Here is a 23,872-nt window from a genome sequence, read left to right as displayed (position 1 = left end):
ATTTAAAAGGGCAGTAGTATTACCACCGGAAATGAGTTACTTAAACTTACATTGAAATGTCATGATTTAAAGCATATAAAAGTGCTGCAAGATCAAACAATGTGTTGGAAAACACAGAAGTAATGAATGTATTACATTGATTGTTAGTAATCATATAATTGTGCACATTGACAAATCCCGTTTTGATCGCTGATGGTGATGATGACACTTTTATTTTGAAATTTCCGCTCAGATCTTCGTTCTTCGCTTCCTGTGAAGGCTGTGCATCGACTGTTCTACATTTAAGAGGTTCGGCTGGATTTTATATAAGAAGACATCTTTTGGGACAACTTACGTGATTTTAACAAGGAAGGATAAAGTCTCCGAGAGTGTTCAGCCTACCTTTGGTACGTGTGCTACCATTTGTTTCGCTGGTATTCGATCATGGCGGTTTGGTTGTGATTAACGTCGTCACAATGAAAGCATGGCGGCTGGAACTTTCTTCCTCTAGTCTGACGTGTTGGCCACACTTTGGTTGAGATTGTATCGTGTATGAGATCATTTACACAATGAAAGTCGAAAATGTCAGTCGTGTGTTCTTAGTCGAACCTATTTAAGTTGTATCTGCTTTGTTGCTGTACAGAAGTAGGTTTTTTGTAACGTCAAAGGTTGGCACTGTGATGACAAAAAGCTTAATAGCTATCACCATTACAGTATACCTATATGCAGTGATGGTAATAAACTTAGTTCTAAAGTACTGAACTTAAGTACTTCTACTCCAGTTTAATTCAGAATTAAATATTGTACTTTTGCTCCACAGCATTTGTGTAATACCTTCAGTACATTTGCAAATGTAGATTCATGATAAAAACTAGGACTTCATTTGCAGCACCAGGATTACATTAACTTGCTGGCCAGCAGTAAATTAAGTAAATACAACGCAAAAATGCATTTCCTGCTGAAAATGATTGGGAATGCTGTAAACTGTGTACATTTGTTGCTTAATTTAGCTGAATATTGTATTAGTTGAATGGTCTCTGTAGCTGCTTTAAGCTACACCAATGATTGGGAATGCTGTAAACCAAGTAAGTGTGTTGCTGAATTTAGCGGACAAATGCAGAAAAGTGAAATGATTTGAATCAATTGTTACAGCTCAAATGCATTGCAATGACTTTGTTGAAATCTTGGAAGTGAAATGTTAAACTGGAAGAGTAGGACAAATAGTGAAGAAGCTTAATATTTAAAAGAAAAGGTTTAAAAAAGGTATAAACAACAAAATGTATAGCCTCAATGTCCAGAAATAGCTGAATAATATAATAGTTGAATGGTTTATAGCTGAAAGTGGGCTGAAGGAGTTAGATATTAAATGTAAGTAGTAGTGAATGAATGTGTATTAAGAAGAGAAAATAAAGTAAAAACGATTTGAAAAGCAGCAGAATATTTTAATTGCAAACTTTTGAACTAAAACCATACGTCACCAATAATGTATAAAATATGTGGAACATGTTGAAGTCAGTAAGCTTGTTTGAGACAAGCGAGACCTGCGCAGACCTGCGCAATTTCGATCAACGTCTTGCTCGTGCGTTGCATGATGGTTAGTCATTTTGTCCGACTTGCTCTGGAGGCTCGCTCACATGAGACGTTGAAATCTCGCGGGACAAAGACGCCCGCAGCCTTGAGAGCGAGGCGCGGCGAGGCGCGGCGAGGCGCGGCGAGGCGCGGCGAGGCGCGGCGAGGCGCGGCGAGGCGCGGCGAGGCGCCGCAGTTCCTCTCCACGGGCTGCGGAAGCGAAATGCTTGATGGGAAACGACTCGCTGGTATCTCGAGCTGAGCGCTCATTGGTGGTTTTTACCCCGTGCTGCTGATGAAGCTCTCCATTGGCTTTGGCAAAAGTTTGTTGTTGTTTTGTGTCAGTTTTACGTCGCCACTGACATTCACATTTTTCATCATTGTTCCACAATGTTTATCATCATGAAATTAATATCTATATATGTTATACTATACTTGCACTGCTTACCGTTTTCATACTTTATATATCTTAGCATATTCATACACACTGTTCATACTGCTCACAGGCTGCTGTGTATATCTAGTGTATTCATACCCCTCACTGTTTATTCATCATTCAATTCAATTCTATATTTTATCCTGTAGATTGTGTACATTACTTTTCACCTTACTGCTTGTTGCACTCCTGGTTAGAAGCTAAACTGCATTTCGTTGTCTCAGTACCTGTAATATGTGCAATAACAATAAAGTTGAATCTAGTCTTGAGCAGGAACAAATGTATTTACTTAGTACATATCTGACATTAACAATTAAACACATGTGTGCATTCTTTATAAATGCAAACCGAGTCAAGCCGACTCCGGAGGTCGCGGTATGCACCTTAAAGTGGTTTGCAATCCGCCAAAAAACAGAGAGAAGAAGGTCGAAGAAGTAGAAGAAGAAGAAGCCGACTCGGAGCTGTCCGACTTCAGGAGAGCTTTTTCAGACCTCCCCCGGCTGCGATCGGCTATTCTCGTCTACTTTCGAGGCGAGCCGCAACGCGTCTCAAACAAGCCTAGTATGAAGTCTCCATCAGACAGAAAATAATAGGCCGCTGAGATAGGGCTGTTTAATTAATCCTATTTTAATCTCGATGTTGGCTTGCAATGATTACGAAAACAATGTAATCAAAATAAAACGATTATTTTTGCTGCATTCCCTTTCGCAATGATAGTCTCAATTTAAATGTCGTTATACATCCTGCCCGCGTGTGCGCTTTCGCCCCTCCCTAAAAGGCCTCTCGGCCAGGTTGTGTTGTGACTTGCAGTCTATTTAATAAACCCATATAAAACACGTTACAAAGGAAGCTTTAAGCCCCTGACACACCAACCCGATTTTGGGAGTCAGAGGCCGTCAGAGGCAGTCGGGCATTCGCGGCGCTCACTCAGGTTGGTGTGTCCCGCACCGTCGTCTCTTTACGGCACATTTTCACACCTCCCGCTGCCCCGTGGGAGGCCAAAGAAAGTCGGGAAAAATAAATAACTTTGATTGGCTGTTCAGCTTAGCGAGTCAGTGCATGGGAAGCGAAGCAGAAGTGAGGGACCAAAGCAAACGATTAAGAAGGCACACAAAGACGGTTAATCTTTTTGATTTTCATCTCACCTGGACGCAACCTTACCTGTTTTCGATCGACGAGAGAGAGTGAAAATGGAACCCAGATGCTATTTGTTGTTTGTTTATATCACGCAGCCTGTTCTTCTCTCGGTGTATAGTCTGTCTTCCGGTTGTTGCCTCTTTTGAATGACGAATACACACTACCGCTGCCAGCTGGTAAGGACAGTTATTGCCACTCGTCAACTGAAGTCTTTGCGGTGTGTTCGTAGCCGACGTAGCGGACGTAAAAGTCGCGACGCCTTCAGTACGCGTTCTTTGGTCTCAGGCTGGTGTGTAGCGGCCTTTAGTTGCCGTTGTCACTACCCGATCCGCATCCCTACCCGATCTGCACTGCGCATGTGCGAGATGGTCCGCCATATTGGACAACTCCATACGGCAACTCAAATTGGACATTTGACATCGAGACGGCGGACCGATTTGCATCGTGCATGCGCAAGTCATAAACGTCTTAAATATCTATACAAATATATTTCGTTATTTTATTTGAAATAAAATGAAGGACATTCACAGTTAATGTAATTAGATATAAATGATGAATGCCATACATATTGCATACATTCACAGTAGGGCTGGGCAATATGGTCTCTAAATGATATCGCGATATTTACTGACTATATCGCAATATACGATATATATCGCGATATTCTGAAATGTCCTCTAAAACACGTACATTTTTTTTAATTTAACCCCTTGATGTTTACATTCACGCCAGTATGATGATTCTAGTAGTCCCTGCAACATATGTCTGCATTAAAAAAATCGACTAATAATGAAGAAAATTAACACATTTGTTGCAATAGTAATTTATGCACTAACTACATTACTACTTGTACTACAACATTTGAATCATCAGTTCTTCCTCATTTTCCTCAATTGTTCATATTTTGTTTATTAAAATAATGATATTGTGGTTATTGTTCAAAAATGTCTGCTATTATTATGAGTAGTATTATTATGAGTAGTATTATTAGTATAATGCGCTTTCTGTCTTCCTGTCATTATCAGGAGTTAGACATGTAATGACTATGTATTAGATTAGATTAGAACCTTCATTCTCCTAAACTGCTGGGACATTTCCCTATAGCCAATACCTTTTATATTGTCTACTCTTCACTTACTTGTCAGCATAGGTCGGCATTGATGTAAAGAGCCGACAGAAGACCTTGTTTATATTGGCATCATATTGAGAGGTGCAGTGACGCGTAGGCCTGTCGCGATAATCGATAAATTGACTTATCGTACGATAAATAAAAATGGACTCGATAACTTTTCTGAGCTCGATAAATTGCCGTTTACATAAAGATGTGACCAGCATTTTAGCCTGGAGCGCTGTGGCTGCCAGGCGCGCTGTGAGGGGCGGGGCTGACACACAGCCAGGTCAGGACACTCCGCGTGCACGTGCAGCAGCGTAGCAGCCAAATTAATAATATAGCGAGAAGCGGGAGACAACGTGTGACTTACTCGCGGGGAATTTAAAGTGAAATGGAATTGGTTACAAAACCTAACTACACATCTCGATTCTCCGGTGTGGCAGTATTTTGGATTCAAACCAAATCAATGAGGCGAACCTACGGACTTGAATTAGCCGGGCGGTGTGTCGCATTGGTTTAAAAAAGGTAGCGACAAAAGCAGGCAATACCACGCATTTTAAACCACCTAAAACACAACCACCCCATTCCGTTTTCCCAGCTGGGAGCAAACACGGCAGCTGGAGATGGAGAGCCCCCGCCCGACAATGCAAACATGTTGGTGTTCCTTGCTCGAAAACTTAGAAAAACAGATTTGGATATGGCCTGTTGAGGCATCTGGGTCTTTGACAGTGGACTGTACACTTGACTGTTGTTTTAAGGAGGTTTTTTTTGCTTGTGAGATAATGTGTGCTCATATTTATTTATTTATTTATTTATTTATATATATATATATATATATATATGAGAGAGAGAGCTCTGTTTTCCAGCCTGACTATTTAATTTATTGTTTTGGTTGTGTGATTTAATTAATTTATTATAATTTAATTAATTTGTTTTATTTATTATATATCATTTATATATTTTAATATTATTTCACATTTCATTTGCAATGTTGAATGTTCAATAAAAAGTTATGTTTGAAAGGATTTACTTGAATTATTATTATATACTATCATTATGTCTTAAAACGGTGCCGACAATATTATCGTTTATCGCAATAATTTCCAGAAAAATTTATCGTCCAACAAAATTAATTATCGTGACAGGCCTAGTGACGCGTCCTAAAACCAGGAAGTAAGCTGCTGGTTCCCTCGACAAAAAAGCAATGGGATTTCTCCATAGGGTTTTGGAAAATAGCTGGAAATAAGGTCTGTGGAAAACAAACCTGTTTGATAAATGCACGTTTTGTTCAGCCGAATTATATCCACATGTCTACCCTACTTTTATAATTTTCGAATCATAAATCTAATCGATAGATTATAAAAGGGTTTTAGGACGCGTCACTGCACCACTAGAAAACAACTCCATCGATCAGGCTGGCTGAAACTTTCTCTCCCTCTTCTTCTCATGCTACCTGTCACTCTCCTTTAACTCCTTCGGTGACTTTCTTTTATTTGAAGATAGTTTTTTGCCCGGCGCTCACGGGCAAACGGGAGCCTGCTCGCGCTGGCTCCGCAGCAAACAGCTCTTTACTGGGGAGCCTGCTCGCGCTGGCTCCGCAGTAAACAGCTGTTTGCTTTTCACCCGACAACGACAACCGCCTCACAAAACGCTATGTTGTAGCGTTAATAAACTAAACAATTTAACAACATTGCTTGTCAAAGTACCTATATCACTGGACAATTTTTTTTTTTTAAGCAATATTTTCAGTGGCCCGAGCAAGCAAGTGGAAAGTACCTTATGCTGGCCCGGGGTGTCTAAATAGTGCTTCCGAGCCAGCGGGCCATTTATAATGTCGAGCCCTGCTCTCTGTCACTGTGCATGTGTGTAATGTTTGTGTGCAAGTTAGACGGGGCCTGCGTGTGTCTATGAGGGAGAAAGGAAAGCTCATTTTGGCCGCGGCGGGAAATTGATTTGACAACATAATACTCGATGTTCACGATGTGGTCATTTACGACATCGCATGTAGTGCAATCCACAATGTATCGTGTAAACTCGATATATCGCCCAGCCCTAATTCATAGTCAATATTTCTTCAGTATGATTGCTGTCTAACTGAAGTTAAATCAATTTCTCACTAATTATGACAATGTACTTAACCCAATAAAAGGACCCAATAAAAGGAGTTGTTAAATAATAGTGAAGTCACAATGTAATAACAATAACTCAATAATAATAATAGATTATTTACACCTTTTGAATCAGCAAAATCCGGCTTACTTTGAACATGTGTTTTAAATAGTTAAATCCCTTTGTGAATTGTTTCCACTTGCGCCGGCCTTTAATTTCTTCATACAGCTGGCATCCAAATTAATTAATCCTGAGTCCAATAACCTTCAAAGTCACTCCAATAGTGCTCCTTAATTACGCTTTCATCCTCCTTTAACAAAATACTTCACATTCATCCAGTTTGTGACAGTAGTTGTAGCATTTTTGAGACTTTGAAACTTTAATTACCGCTGTTGCGTCCCCCCTCCCTACCATATGCGCTGGTAGCTCTGGGAGGGAAAAAAACTATTTTTGACCATTGGTGCTCATCCTAATTTTCGGCCTAGATGTAACAACATGCATAACTAGAGAATGCAATTCCTGAAGAAATTGCTAGTGGGAATGCTTTATGCTGAAAACCTGACGTTAAACTGCTATGCTGAATTGTAATGTGTAAGAAGAAAGTGAAGAATTTAGATTGAAATGATACATGAACACAGGGGGCTTGAATGTGTGATGAGAGAAGAAAAGAAAGTAAAAAGGCTTGGAAAAGCAGCAGAATATTTGAACTGCAAACTTGTGAACTAACTTGATGGCGAATGATCTGTCGCCATGGCAACGGCATTTGACGACACCCCATACTACGCTTAGATGCGTTGATGGCTGCATCGTTACCAAACCTGTAAAGTTTTGGGGCGTTTGGAGCAGTTTCACTGAAGTTATGAGAAAGCCGTGTTTCATGGCGAGCATTGTGTTGCCATGGCAACGGCATTTGAAGAAATCTCAAAACTGTCCCGTAGATGTCTTCACGGCTGGACTGTTAGCACACATGTGAAGTTTGAGCACTTTTTGAAAATGTTCATAGGAGTTATAGCGACATCATGTTTTATGGCGAGGGATGTGTTTCCATGGAAACGGCATATGGTGAGATCTCAGAATTGGAGTAGCGCTGTTGAGGAATGGAACGGTGATATACAAGTGAAGATTGGGGGGCGATTGGACCGTGTCGATGGGACTTACAGCCACATCGTGTTTCATGGGGAGTGGTCCGTCGCCATGGCAACGGCATTTGATGACACCCCATACTACGCTTAGATGCGTTGATGGCTGCATCGTTACCAAACCTGTGAAGTTCTAGGCTGTTTGGAATATTTTCACTGAAGTTATGAGAAAACCGTGTTTCAAGGCGAGCATTGTGTTGCCATGGCAACGGCATTTGAAGAAATCTCAAAATTGTCCCGTATATGTCTTCACGGCTGGACTGTTTGCACACTGCTATCTGAAGTCTGCTGCTCTGAGCATGTCAGTTGGAGTGATGACATCATCGTGTTCCATTACACAGGTGTTTATAGTTGAGCTAACGAGCTCTGTAGAGATCAAAGAGATCATTGTTCTGAATGAGAGATAAACCTCTTACATGTGAACGTTTTGTGGAAGAACCGTAACAGATATCTCTGAAATTTCAAAACGTGAAGCATGTCAAGGAAGTTGAGTATCTGAAGTGTAATTTTTGTGTAGTTTCGGGTTAATAATGTGGCCTTTTTGGCAGTTTAACTAAAGGTGTGCGGCTGCTGCCGTGAGGAAATATCTGCCTGAAATTACAATGGGGTTTAATGGAGTTGAACGTTTTTGTCACTTCATGCCCTCAAAAAGCATTTTGTTTAATTATTTTTGCTTAATTATTTGTCATTTTTCAAGCTACGAGATGTTTTCCTACGTTTATCATGAAAAATGATGTCTCAAGAATGTAGGGTTTGGAAATTATGGCAGTTTTAAGAAAAATATGAGAAGGCACATTTCAAGATTTTCTACCCTCTAGCTGTGACATCACACACTCTAGCTAATGTTAAAATGTGAAGAAAACCTCAAAGACAAGGTCTGAACAATGTTTAATATCTCTAAAAGTAAGAATCAGATTTAAAAGTTGTTTTACACGAATAATGTCAGAAAGATGTGTAACATTTTAAAGTTGGAATGAGGTTTCTGAGTGAAAGTATGAATGAACAGTTAGCAGTTGAATCGCATGAAGATTTGTTGAAGTCTGAAGAATTTCTCCATTGACTTCAATGTTAAACATTTGATGAATTATGGGATGTATCTCTGGAATTATGAAAGTTATGAATGAGAAAAGTAATAGCCATCGATTCCCGACCAAGCTGAACGTTTTGATGTTTGAACGGAGTTTCTGAGATGTTCAATGCGGGAGGAGAAGCGCGGCAAAATAAGTCGACGGAATAATAATAAACTTTTCGTGCGTAGAATAACAGTTAGTGGGAATGCTGTTAACAGCATCCCCACTAAATTAAGTAAATGTAACACCCTTTTCATCCCGGTTACACTTTTCATTTGCCCTGTACGATGGGCGCTGTAAGTGATGAAAGTGGGGGATGTTGGCTTATCAGGCGCCCGCAGCTCACAGCCAAAGTGCGAGGGAGGGAGAGAGAGAGAGGGTGCACCAGTACCGGCGCTGTTGTTATTAGCATTTGGTGCTAGCTGCTCTAACGGATATAAGAAGATGTTTTTACAACAAGGGTGGAGGCTGAGAGGCTCAGTGAGGTAGTGGACCTATCATGCTATATTTGAATAATATATTGTAGGGCCATACCTATATAAAACATGTCTGAGAATTTTTTTTTTTTAAATACCAAACAGATCAAGCGTTTTAACCATGCCTTATTTTTGCTTTATTTGTTCTGTTTTAGCCCTGTTTTTGCAAGGGCTGAATCTGTGAAAAGTCTTCTTCGCTGCTTTTGTGGCAGACTAGTGTTGCACGGTGTACCGATACTTGAAAGGTACCGCGATACCCTGCTGTTAAAAACTTTACGATTCCTCCGTTTCATTAGTATCGGTACGGGGAAAAGTACTTTACTGGTACTTTTAATAAGAGCCGTGTGTATTCAGCACTCTGCTTCCACTCCCTGCACTGCAGCCGTGCCTGCAGTCCCTCCCCTCTCAAGCAGGGCCGGCCCGTAGCACTGGTGTTATAGATGTTCGCCTAGGGCGCCAGATCTGGGGAGGCGCTGCGCTGGTAGAAAAACATTTTTGACCGTTGGTGCTCATCCTAATTTTCGGCCCTGATTTAACAACATTCATAATTAAGTAAATGTAACACCCTTTTTTGACCCCGGTTACACTTTTTATTTGCCCTTTATGATGGGCGCTTTAAGTGATGAAAATGGGGGATGTTGGCTTATCTGGCGCCCGCAGCTCACAGCCAAAGTGCGAGTGAGCTTGGGAGCGAATGAGGGAGAGAGGGAGAGAGGGAGGGTGCACCGGTACCGGCACTGTTGTTATTAGAATCTGGTGATAGCTGCTCTAACGGATATTAGAAGAAGACGTTTCTACAATAATGTGGAGGGAGAATCCTCTCCAGTCAGACTGAGAGGCTGATAACTACAGCTCGAGGTAAAGGACTCGGAGTGTTTAGATAGTTCACTTTAGTCTAAGTTATCTCAGTGGGTCTCAAACGGTTTGGTCACAATTTATGTAAACAAATATTTCCAAGGCACTCCTTTATAATTATTGGGATAAAACAGGTTTGAAATCATTTCAATGTATACTATAGGACAGTAAACCAAAAATATTGTTTTAAACTGGAGAGATAAAAAAAAATGCACGAATAAATAAATGTTAATAGGTCAAATAAGATATGAATGAACAACAAAAATAAAATAAGTTACATTAATTTGTTATTGGCTATGGTAGGTTATTGGTTATGCTATGTCAATTTGGACCAATCAGCGGGGGCTTAACGTAACGGCTCCGCGGACGTAACGTAACGGCTCCACGGATTGGCCCATTTAGTTCCGGGTACGTGCTTTCGTAAGCACGTACCCGGAAGAATCAAATGGATGACGTCATGATGACGTTTCACCAACGAGGCGTTTTGGGGAGGTATTTTCTGTTTTAGAGTTTTACTCGCTACATGGTGTACTTTGAGGGTTTTGACTCTGGAGACCGTTTACATGCAGAAAAACCTTCAAAACACACAAGGGGACGGGTAATAACCGGAAAAGCATGACATGTGACCTTTAAAATGTTAAAAAAATCTTCCCGGGGGGCATACCTCCGGACCCCCCTAGAGGATGTGACGTCCACCCCCCATTCTATTGTGTATTCCTTGGATACTCTATTGATCTTTATCTTTTCTATTGTACGATTCTCTGGCTGGGGCGCCAACTCAAATCTCGCCTAGGGCTGCAAATTGTCTAGAGCCGGCCCTGCTCTCAAGCACTCTCTAAGTGCATCACCTTTCTCGTGCACGCGCTAGCTGCCAGAGCATGTGAGAAAACGAGAAGCATGGCTGCAAGTGGGAGTGCAACTGCCGTTGCGCCTTGGCTTGTTGACTAAGGACTAAGGTTTAGTCTGAGTAGGGACATAATCAAGCCAGTTATGTTGCTAAACAGTAGGGCTATGTTCTATTTTTTGTCGGAGACCTCATTGTATTGAATGTCATTTCTGTTGTTTAATATACAAATCTATTTTGACAAAAAAGTTGTTTGAGATGATTGATTTTTATTTAATACGAATTCTTGTCATTTATTTTATTTATTGTTCTCATTGTTTAAAAGTTTGTGTTATGGTTCTGGTGTGAAATAAAGCACAATAATTACATTTAAGACTTTCCCTTTTTTTAAGAAAAGTATCGAAAAAGAATCGGAATCGCAATTCTTGACTTGGTATCGAAACCAAAATGTTGGTATCGTGACAACACTATGGCAGACTACAGCGCCACTTACAGGCCTGGCATATGTACCACAGCGCCTCCAGCGCTTTCAAACGGCAATGGCCGTGGCTGTCTCCTCCTGATAGGTGGAGAGTTTCCCATATAGTATCAGAGAATTTTCAAATCTGTATCAGATCCGTTGGTCGCAGACCTCTGCCTGCATGCAAGATTTTCTTGTTCCTTCTAACATTAGTAGACCAATCGCTGATGGATTCATGCTAATGAATCAATTATTTGTATCCAGTATTATAATGTTTTGATTTTAATAAGTACTGTAACTTGGAGTACTTTTGAGTATATGTTGTTGCCTATACTTTAGTTCTTTACATTTTGAATTCAGGGTTCCAACTTGTAACAGAATGTTTCTAAATTGTAATTGTACAACTTTTACAAAATAAATAATTATGAATACTTCCGTCACCACTGTTAAACATGTTTTTAAATGTTTTTTTCATCCATGGTAGCACTGTACCAGAAGAGTCTCGTTGCTGTCTGGAGGATGACCACATAGGAAGCAGACATTCAGTGTGGGCTAGAAAACTTGGAAGAGCTTTTATTCAAGATGAATGTCTTACAAGGTATGTAGCAACTTTAAATAATTAAATCTAAATTCGCTGCAAGTAGAATTGTGTTTTTTGAAAAGTTGGTATTAATTTACTGTACAAGAAAATGTACCTCAGTCAAAACATGTATGGTAGTAGAATAAATTAAATTAAAATATGACATACTATTAAAATATCTGCAATATGTCCAAAATATTCAAATTTTTAAATGAGCTGCACAGTTATAAGATGAATCAAAAATACATTAGCCACTAAACATGCTGCTTGGCAAATCACTTTTATCTAAAGAAATAAAAGAAAAAGAAATGGTCATTATGTCAAAGATATTGCCTAATGTCTATCACAAGTAACCAGAGTACTCTGAGAAACTAAGGGTCTAATGGCGCATTTACACTGCAGGCCTCGCTCGGCCTCGCTCGGTTTGGTTAGGCCTTATTACGCCCGGCTCACTTTAATGCTGCGCTCACATTACATCTTAGGAACTGGGGTAGTTACTATAGGCGGGAAGATCGGCTTTTTGGCGGGCGGAGCGACGCTGCATACAACTGCCGTGACGTCATCTTCAATGCGACACAACTCACAAAACAAACAACAACAATGGAGGATGTGGAAGCCATCGTGCCCTTGCTTCTTGGTATGTGGTTTTTTCTTCTTAGGTTCACTGTTTTCAAAAATGCTGCAAGCGTCCCTTAATATATGCGACACTAGGGATTAAGTCTCGCGAGAATTGTGACGATTCTCTCTGACCAATCAGCAGTCGTCACTAGTTTAGCATATTCCGCCCGGTTGTTGGCCCCGCTTGTTGGCCTCGATAGAACCACGATTTAGTCGGGCCAGAAAAAAGGTGAAAAAGTAGCCCCAGGCCAAAACCAGGCCAAAACCAGGCCAAGTGTAAGCGCAACCAAAAACGGGCCCCGCACAGCTCGGCACGCTTAAAGCGAGCTCCGCGCTGCAGTGTGAATGCGCCATAAGTGTCAGATATCTGGTATTTTAGTCTGATAAATATTATATAATTAATACATTGGTTAAAAAATAGTGTGATTCATTTGTATATAATTTCATTCTTTTTTCTAACTAAATACAGGAAAATAAAACATACAAAGCAAAGAAGAACAGTAGAAGAATTCACTGCAGATGGAAAACGGGGACATCTGCTGTCTGAAGAACAAAACAAAAAGATGGATGCCAACAAAGTATGGCAGTGGCGCATTATGTGTGTAGACAAATATTCAAGACATCCCGAACCTTTCCATTGCAGCAATGGGATTGGATTGGACTTTAATGTAGCATCCAACAACCATAAAAAAGTGGATATAGGTTTAGTGACAAATGGGGTCATCCTTGAGGTCTGTGACTTTGCTAAAACAGTAAACAAGAGTAAAAGGCATTTTTTCACAAACATTTTAGAGAACAATTTCGATCTTGATTTGGAAAATGATCAACAGCGGATTGATTTTACATCTCGAATTATGCACAAAGTTAGAAACTTGATTAGGAAACCTCCTAAAGATAAAAATGAAGTTTTCACTCTCTTTGACACACCATGTAATCCAGAATGCTCGAGCAGCAATGAACCGAACATGGCATCCACAAAGCATAAGACTGAAAGTATCCTGGTGGAGATGGATGACACTGATGATTGGGAACATGAAGATGAATTACAGTGTTCACACGCAACATCCAAAGATTGCATTAAGGCAGAAAGTCTCTTGGAAGAGACTGATAAGGCACAAAGTGATGGCAGTGCCTATGAAGATGAATTAAAGATTTCAGAAGCACAGCCAGCAGAGAAACAAAAAGATGATGATTTTTCCAAATTGTTCCCCTTTTGTGAGAAAATTGGTCTGAACCTTGATTTTGGGTCAAAACAAAGTCTAGAGCCAGGTTTGTTGACAAAGGGCATCATGTTAGAGTTAATTCACTTCACCAAAATTCTCACTGCATCCTACAGCCCTATTGTTCTGGATGTTTTGGATCACAATTTTGAACTTGATCTAAAAAGTCAACAAGAAAAAAGTCGAGCTTGGTTCAAGATATCGCACTTGCTGAAGAAAAGAACGAGATTTCTCAACATTGGTACCAAAATAAGCCCAGAGTTTAAAACTGAGCCGTTTTCATTCCAGACAAATCCCTTCAAAAGACACAGAGAAACAGCTCTGTCTGATATGGAAGCTCCGCAATATCAGTTTAAGGAAGTGACAAAAAGAAGGCAGTCTGATTTAAAAAGTAAACAGGCAATCAAAAGACGCAAAAGAAACATGGAAACAAACACACTCTCTTATGACACTCATTTGTATAGCAGAAGAACAGCAGAGGGAGATCATTGTCACACTTGTCCTGTAGGAAAGTCTGATTCAGACTCAGACTCTGGCAAAATATATGACATGGAGCAAGAAGTAATGGGAACAGAGGGAAACTGTTCTTATCCCCTGGGATCATCTCAACTAATCTTGGACAAAGCCACAGATTCAGGAAACGTTTGCAAACAGAATCAGTCACAAAACCCCCAATGTTCTCTGGGCTACGACATTTCTAGAAAACCAGAATCAAACTGTCTTCATGTGCCTTTCCTCAACACCAATTACATTGTATCCACTTTACCAACTGATAACTTAAATGTGATTCCACCACTTGCGAGTCAACATAATGAAGGAGGGCATTGTGGAGTTGAGGAGAAATGTCAGACTCCAATAAATGTTCCAAACAAGTCAGACGTGGAACAAGAAGAAATGGAAACAGAGCACGACATGTGGAAGTTGCGTGCTAACCGTGTAAGGAAAATCCTCTCAACATTCGTGTTTAGTCGATACTACAACACAATGAAATGTGGCCTTGAATTCAATGTTGGATTTAGTGCAAAGAAGAACATCAGTGTTGACAACTTGCGTGACAAACATCTGCTCGAAGTTGCTAAATTTGCCATAGCAATGAATTCATCCAAGCAGGATTTCATCATGGAGATTCTTGAGCACAACTTTGACTTTGGCCTGCAAAGTGAATACCAGCGAAATATATTCACATTGGAAATTATGAATCGAGTGAGAGAGCTGGAAAATTGTGAAGATGCAATTAAATTCTCAAATGAGGTTTTTGAGCTTCCTGGTATGGGCATTGTAAAACCTCAACTCCACAACATAATGAAAATAGAAGAGTGTGAGTTTTCTACGCTGCTCCCACCTCATTCTCAAGCTAACACTTCAGAACATATTTCACAGAAAAGTTTGGATCTTTATCCCTTCTGCCAGGAAATAGGTCTGAAACTAAATGTGTACAATCCACAGCAAAATAAAAAACTGGATATTGACAAACTTTCCAATGGATCAATGACTGAGGTGACAAACTTTGCAGAAAAGTTGTGTGGAAAATTTGCCCAGATATGTCTTGACATCCTCAAACACAACTTTTGCTTTGATTTCCAAAGTGGAGATTCTGACCTTGCCGGAGATATTCTTGCACGGATTCCTTTTATAGTGGATAAGCAGAATCTATCAAATTGTGCAATTCATATAACTGGAAAGGACACCACAAAAGACTCTACAACAATGGTAAAACTTGATTGCCAGAGGAACCCACATTTAGATGCATGTGGTGATGGATCTTCTCAGTCTGTGGAAATAGTCAGACCGGTAGGCAGATCTACTATACAGCAAGATGAGCTAAATTTGAAGTTGTGGAAATGTCGAGCTAATCACATTAAGCAAATCCTCTCAGTACCCCATGAAGAACATTGTCTACTTTATTCTTTTTCTAGATGTCAGAAACTAGGCATTGATTTCAATGTAGGATCTGGAATAAAACAAAATCTTGATCCCAAATTGTTGACCAATGGTATCATGGTTGAAATAAACACCTTTGCTGTAGCAATGCTATCAGCTCAAAAGCACTTTGTCACAGAGATACTGGAGTATAATTTGAATCTTGATTTAAAAGATGAGCTGTATCGCAGTGCCTTTACACAGCAACTATGGACTACACAAATGAATATCAAGAGATATTCCAAACCTTGGTTGGTGAATACTCTTTTTGAACTGCCTTCAAGTCTGCCTGACTTGATGTGCCTACCAAATCCTGCAAAATATTGCCCCAAATGCTTTCAAGAAAGAAGTCATAAGCTTTGTCAGAATGACCTTGACCCTAGTCATATACATCATCCTCGTACTCATACCACGGCGGGCGCTGTCTCTGATGATGCAAACTACACAGGACAAAAGACTGTAAGGAATCGGTCTTCTACCTTCTATGGAAGAGAGGAAAGGATAATGGACAACTACCGTTGTTGCCAAAAGAACGGTTTTATGCTGTTTGCAGACGAACACCAACCAAAATCTAAAAAGGATCGACCTGTATTGACATGTGGGATTATGAATGAAGTTGACAGATTCACCAAAAAACTGTGTGGGACTAAAGTTAGCATCATTAAAGATGTCCTTGAACACAACTTCAACATTGGCATGCAGGGGAGAATTTTTTTTCCAACGATGTATTTTCACAGAGCGACACCAGACTGGTTCAATGAAGTCTATGTTTTTCGTCAGTATGCCCGCAAACAGGAAACTACTCACAAGAAAAGAAAGCTTGCACTGCAAACAAAGAAAACAAGAGCAAAAAACTACACTTGTCCTCTAGAAGAGTCTGATCTAGACTCAGTCGAAATGACGGATTCAGACAACCTAGGCATTCAGAATCACTTAAAAAAAACAAAAAATGGAAACTCAAACGTAATCCAACCCTTTGCTAATCAACCAAATGAAGGAGAGCGTTGCGGATTTGATCAGCTGGCACAAACTTCAAGAAATGAAATGGACAAAGGTGACATGAAACAACAAGAAATGGAAACAGAGAAGTCAAACCTTAACCCACCCTTTGCAGATCAACCAGTTGAAGGAGGGCGTTGTGGAGTTGAACAGCTGACACAGACTTCAACAAATGAACCAAAAAAAGGTGATATGAAACAAGAAGAAATGGAAACAGAGAACTCAAAGCTTAACCCACCCTTTGCAAATCAACCAGTTGAACGAGGGCGTTGTGGAGTTGAAGTGCAAACACAAACTTCAAGAAATACACCAAACAAATGTGACATGGAACAAGAAGAAATGGACACAGAAAATAACTTGTGGAAGTTGCGTGCGAACCGTGCAAGAAAAATCCTCTCAACATTCGAGTTTGGTCCATTCAACAACTCAAAGAAATTAGGTCTTGAATTCCTTGTTGGATTTGGTGCAAAGCTAAAAATTAGGGTTGACAATTTGCGAGACAGTCATCTGCTTGAAGTTGCAAAATTTGCCTTAGCAATGAATTCTTCCAAGCAGCATTTCATCATGGAGATTCTTGAACACAACTTTAATTTTGGCTTGGAGAGTGAATACCAGCGAAACATAGTCACATTGGAAATTATTAATCGAGTGAGAATGCTGGAAAATTCTAAAGATGCGATCAAATTCTCAAATGAGATTTGTGTACTTCCTATTTTCCCTGGTATGGACAATGTAAAACCTCAACTCGGCAACATATTGAAAATGGAAGAGTGTGATGTTGCTCCCGGGTTCCCAGCTCATTCACAAGCTAAAACGTCAGAACATTTTTCACAGAAGGGTGAGGATCTCTATCCCTTCTGCCAGGAAATAGGTTTGAAGTTAAATGTTAACAATCATCAACCAAATAAAAAACTGGACATCAACAAACTGACAAATGGATCAGTGGCTGAAGTGACAAACTTTGCAGAAAAGTTGTGTGGGACTTTTGAGCAGATTTGTCTTGACATTCTTACACACAACTTCGATTTTCATTTGCAAAGTGGATATCCTGACCTTGCCAGAAGCATTGTTGCCCGAATTCATGCTACAGTGGAGCAAAGGAATCTAACATGCTATGTGAATCCCTTCAAGAGACCAAAGAAACTAGGAAAAGAACATCTTTGGGGGAAACTGAAATTAAAGAACAACCTTAATACAGATGGATGTATTGCTGGTTCGTCCCATACTGCTATCACATGCCAAGAAGTGGGCAGTTCTGCGGTTGAACAGAAAAATGAACTAGATTTAAAGCTGTGGAAAGTGCGGGAAAATCGTATACAGCAAATTCTCTCAACACCTCATACTGAACATTGTCCATTATATTCTTACTCTAGATGCAGGACATTAGGCATTGATTTCAATGTAGGATCTGGAGAAAAACTAAACATCGACCCAAAATCACTGACCAATGGCATCATGGTTGAATTGAATACGTTTGCCACAGCACTGATATCAGACCAAAAGCACTTCGTCACAGAGATATTGGAGTATAATTTTCCTCTTGATTTAAAAAATGAACTGTATCGCGAAGCCTATAAAGAGCAACTATGGACAAACATAAGGGCCCAAGTAATTGGGATGAAAATGCACTCTGTGAATAAGCCTTTTGAACTGCCTGACTTGATATGCCTAAAAAATCCTACAAAATATTGCCCCAAATGCTTTCAAGAAAGAAGTCATAAGACTTGTCAGGATGACTCTGACCCTAGTCACATGCATCATCCACCTACACATACCAGGGCGGACGCTGTCTCTGGGGATGCAAACTGCATAGCACCAAAGCCTGAAAAGGTTCAGTCCTCTTCCTTCTCTGCAATAGAGGAGATGATAGTGGAATACTTTCCTGTTTGCAAGAACACAGGTTTGAACCTGTTTGTTGACAAAGACCAAGCAAGAGATAAACTTGACACCAAGGTACTGACTCGCGAAATTATGTTGGAAGTGGTTGGTTTTGCCAAATCATTGTGTGGAACAAAGGGTGACATCATTGTTGATATCCTTGAACACAACTTTAACATTGACTTGCAGGGTACAAGTTCTGCAAGTTTGTTCAACTCTTTAGCCCCAAAGAAAGTTGGGCCTGACTGGTTTAATGAGGTCTTTGAAATTCCATTTCAGTCTTCTCAGAGACAACCTCCAACTTGTAAATCGACTCGGCGAGATCGGATTCAGGGTGCTGCATGGAGGGAGGCTATTGAAAAAAGAAAGCTGGCACTGCAAACAAAGGAGGAAAAAGACACAGTGACAAGTGATAATCCTTACAAGATACAATACAAGAGTAAAAAAACAAATGCAATGTGGTGCAGTAAGGTGATCCGTTATCCCAATTGCACGGAGATAGGTTTGGATTTGGATGTAACAAACTCCGGAGAGAAAGAAAAACTGGACTTGAGGCTATTGACCCAAGCTGTAGTGTTTGAGATAAATAAATATAAAAAAGAAAAAAAAGGACGGTATTTGCCAAGCACTTGGTATGACATCCTTGACTATAACTTTGATATTAGCTCCCAACATAAAAGAAGCTGGGAGTTTTCAATAGCTGTAACGACCAAAGTCCAATCCATGCTTAAAGGTTATGACAGATACAGTAAGGTAAAAGCAAACAAGATCTTCGAATTGCCATTTCTATTTGCTTCCGATGCTTCACCAAGTCATCTAGAGAAGGGCCAAAATAAGCAATGTCGGCCCTTTGGTCGTTTTGTGCGCCAAGTGAAATACCATTCAGGTGTTAGTTGTGTCCATTTTCTCGAAGGCTACAAAACAGAACTAAAACATGGGATCCTTCGTGAAGGCACAAAGGTACAAAGAGATCCTAAGAAGATTCTCCAAAACAATGGGAACCAAGTGGGTGATGGTTGTGGCAGTCCTCTCCAGGGAAACTTACAAATCAAAGAGGAGGATTGGCATCCATGTTATGGAAATATAAAACCAGAACCGGACACAGAGGAAAAATATTGTCCTCTTCATGATGATGTCAAAACGGAGTCAAACCCTGAGGACGTTGCGCATTTTGTCCCAGGTGAACCTACAGGAGCTCTTGGATATACGTTAATGACTGCATTGCCAGATTCTGAAAGACACAAAACAGAACCAGAAAATGAGAATGTCCAGTATTACATCCTGGGTGCACCACAAGGGTCCGTTACACATCCAAACACAGCTTGTAACTTAAAGACCGAATGGGACTTTGAAAATGTTGAGTATTCAGTCCCAGCGGAAACAGAAGAATCCCAGGAATACTCCATGGTTATAATAGGTCATGGCAATGAGAGCACATTAATCAAAGAAGAGGAAGATAATGTGCCTGTTGACTTATACCATTATGGTGGTCAATGAAAGTGCAGCAGGTATCTACCAGGGTTAACATAAATGGTATGTGTATTTTTCATTACAAATGCCATTAGCTGCCTTATTGTAATGCAAATGTATTAATTGTTGGTGTAGAATGAACTTGATGATCTTGCAGTAATGTCTTAATGTCTTGCTGTAATGTATACTTTAAATATCTCAATGTAAATACAAAGACTCAAAGTGTCCACAAATATTGATGTATGATTAAAGTGTTTAAATGCATAGGGCTATTACATATTATATGTTGAAGCATGAACAATTGTTCTTTATTTATATTTAATTTTTTTCCAGTGGTCCACTTTTGGTAATTTCCAAATGTGTAAAAATGTGAACTTGGATATCCTGACGCTTAACTTTACTTGGCGTAAAGAAGATTATTGTGCTTTATTCTTAAAAATTCTAGCCTTGTTTTCCTTCATTTGGCCATTTTGTTCATATGTCCATATTTCTTGTTTCTATTTTTATGTTTTCTCTGTTTTTCAAAAATATTTGAGTGACATTTTCAAGATTTTAGTGGTGGTTTAAATTGGTGAAGATGAGCATTAGTACTTAATAAATCTGCTAATACAAAAACAATGTAGAAAGTAAAAAATACCTGTATCTTGATGGATTAGTTTGTTTTTCATTTTGATTTCACCACACATGTTTGATATAAAGAATGTTCATGTATCCTGTCTACTTCTTTGTTCTTTTCAAATCCGATGTACATGTATATAGGATAGGTTTATGACTTATTTGCCTAGTGTCAATTTATCTGATCTTTCATATTTGAGCATCACTGCTTTTAAGAGTATTTAACACACAATGTCTTATTTTAACTTTTTTTTTTTAACTCTAATCTCACTTTCGCGAAGTTTGCTGGTGACTCTAGAACAGCTGACAATGTATGTGTGTTGATTAAGAGGAAAAGGTGCTTGGTATTTTTATTGTTGTTACTATCAGGAAATGTACAGCCAAATCTGGGTCCACCTAGTAGTTTTAGTCAAATAGCTACTCCTGCTGATTTTATTTCTAGATCGGGGTTAGGTTTAATTCATTTAAATGTATATAGGATAGGATTATGACTTATTTGCTTGGTGTCAATTTCTCTGATCTTTGAGCATCACTGCTTTTAAGAGTACTTAACACACAATGTTTTATTTTAAATAATATCATATCCTGAACTCAATAAATACAAGTGTTATGTTGAGTGGGGTTCTGACAGTTAACTTGTTGATGTAAAACATAAAAAAGGCTGAAGCTGGTGCCCTACACCAGCAGCATTCTTTTTGTTTCCTTTAGGGGCAGCAAAGGCCTTCCACACTCGACACAGCTTATAAACCAGAAAGATGCTACTAACTACAGATGCATCTCATTCCATTGGATTCACTCATCACATAGGCCAAATGGGGGAAAAAAAAGAAATTATGGAAAGGATCCGTTTACAACATATTGTACAACTTTAGCCAAAGCCATTTTAAACACTTTGAATATCAGTAATATGTGTGAATAAAGCACATACAATGTTTAACAGTAATTTTTCTTTGACGAAGACTGACCATTAAAATGATCTTCAAACAGCCGGAACACTGAGGTCAAGGGGTTGTGCCTTCAAAGTTAAAGTCGTTAATTGTTACTTGGAACTGACAAATGATTAGATGAGATGATTGTGACAGTAGTTAGTCAGAAATAACAGCAGTCATATCAGTATGACCCGCTGTGCTGAAACTGTTTGAATCTGGCGTATGTTTATGTAACCGATGTAATTATCTTCTGTGGTTCAAGAACAATGTATACCTCGTTTAAAAGGATTTTTCAATATATAATCTAGCAATGATAATATATAATATATACACATTTGCAAGCATTCAATCAAACATTCTTAAATAAGCTACAGATTACATATATTTGTTTTAAGTCTGTCCAGGAGAGGTAGAACCTTTAGATCTTGTACCGTACACAACCATATAAAATGGTCAAGATAAAGATGAATATATTAATGGAGAGAGATGGATTACCAATTATTAAAAAATTAGTGTTAATCACCTATTTTGGTTTAAAAAAAAAAAAAACTTTTACTCCAATAACGTTTATTTTTAGAAACATGTAGATGGTTATACTTTGGTAAAGTATGTAATTGAATCCCAGGTGTATTCTTTCAAGTTAAAGATGAAAGAAATTAAAATCCTAATTTCACCGGTTTCATCTCTTAGGGTGTTTTGCTGTTGTTTAAATGTTCCTGTATTTAAAATATTGTATTGGTTTTAACATAAAGAACATACAATACCATAAACATCCAATATGCAGAGGGAAACATATAACATTGAATAGGGATGCAGAGGTGGAAAAAATACTCAGATCTTGTACTTTAGTTAAAGTAGAAGTACCAGAGTGTAGGAATACTCTGTTACAAGTAAAAGTTCTGCATTCAAAATGTTACTCAAGTAAAAATATTGGCATCAAAATATTAAAGTACCAAAAGTAAAAGTACTTATAATGCAAATTGGTCCATTTCCGAATCATATTATATCATATGTTTCGATTATAATTATTGATGCATTCAAGTGTAATCAAAACTGGCAAAGGGGCAGCTAGTTTTAATCACTTTGTACACTGTAGGGTAGTTTGTGAATTTACTTCAGGTGAAACTAAAGTCTTGTTTAAGTGCTGGTTATATTTCCCATAATTAATCTAAGTCTAAATAGTAACGAAAGGTTCAAAATAAATGTACGGGAGGAAAACTACATGATTTTCCTCTGAATTCTACTAGAGTAGAACAAAGTAGCATAAACTGGAAATATTCAAGTAAAGTACAAGTATTTCAAAATTGCACTTAAGTACAGTACTTGAGTAAATGTACTTAGTGACTTCCCACCTCTGCGTATACGTTTTTTATTGTTTGTTATTTGCGTTTATCAAAACCTGAAGACTGCCATATGAGGAGCTACAAGGGGTTTTATTGTGAAAATCACATCCGGAAGTCTGAAACGTAACACTGTTTTGGTTGAATCTCGTGACACCCATTTCAAGTCCACCCCGCCCCGACTGCTCGATCAGTTCCCCCCTCTCCTGCAGCCAGATTTGCCAGCCTGGATGCCGGATCACCGCAGATATTCTACCGCAACAGGTAAATCACCAGGAACCAGGAGAGGATAACATGTAGCTCAAACTGGACACGATCGCTGTTGACCTTGCTTTTCCCTCACCTTTTCTGGGAAAGTAAGTTGGATGTCCTGCTTTATTAAACACAAAATGTAAAAGGCGAGGCAGTGTAACGTATTGACAATGTGGTTTAAAAATGTAGCAACATTTTACATTTTAAAGATTGCACACACTAAAATAATCCTGACACATTTCTCTAAAACCCTGAGTGATAGCCTTTTGTTTGCATCTTGAAGAAAACACCATAGGCCATATGGGAAGAAAAAAGAGATGTCAGACGTTATATTTGTCTCTTAATATGCTCAAATGCATTTGTACAGTTAAACAATATCCCATGTAATGATAATTAAACATTAAAGGGCAAAAAGGGCTATCTACTGCAAATTGCCTCTATTGTCTATATTACACATTGCCAGTGACACTATCAAGTGAGTATGTGATGTGATGAATGCTTTTCTTTTTGGTTTAGTTTTTTTTTTGTCCAGGATATTACTGGATCACCCCATAGAGGAGACTTTAAAGCATTTAAAATGTAAAGGGCTTATAGGATGTTTGCATTGTTTAACATAATTTCAGTTTTCTATTGGTCCATAATGTGATTTGGGCAAGTTTAGCGGGCTCATTCACTGCAGTATAGACTAATTATAAAGATTCAGGGTTAATACACTTTTTCACCAATGATTTTCAATGACTTTTCCATGACCTTTACCTAATTTTCCATGACCAAAAAAGTAACTCTTTCTCAGCGGTACCACTGAAAATGGTTTATTTGAACATGGATCAGGAAAATAAGGTCTGCATATGAAACATGTTGTGCCT

General features: G+C 39.0%; 1 long non-coding RNA gene across 1 annotated transcript; it reads left to right on the top strand.

Annotated features, from left to right (window-relative positions):
* Positions 1-13: 13 nt before the first annotated feature.
* Positions 14-20,581, top strand: LOC307014120. Its single transcript, XR_013801161.1, has 3 exons — positions 14-386; positions 11,670-11,783; positions 12,853-20,581. It is a non-coding gene; the product is annotated as an uncharacterized lncRNA (long non-coding RNA).
* The last annotated feature ends 3,291 nt before the right edge of the window (positions 20,582-23,872 follow it).

The sequence above is a fragment of the Notothenia rossii genome (assembly GCF_949606895.1).
Source record: "Notothenia rossii genome assembly, chromosome: 8".
NCBI lineage: Eukaryota > Metazoa > Chordata > Actinopteri > Perciformes > Nototheniidae > Notothenia > Notothenia rossii.
This window is presented reverse-complemented; position numbering and strand designations above follow the sequence as displayed.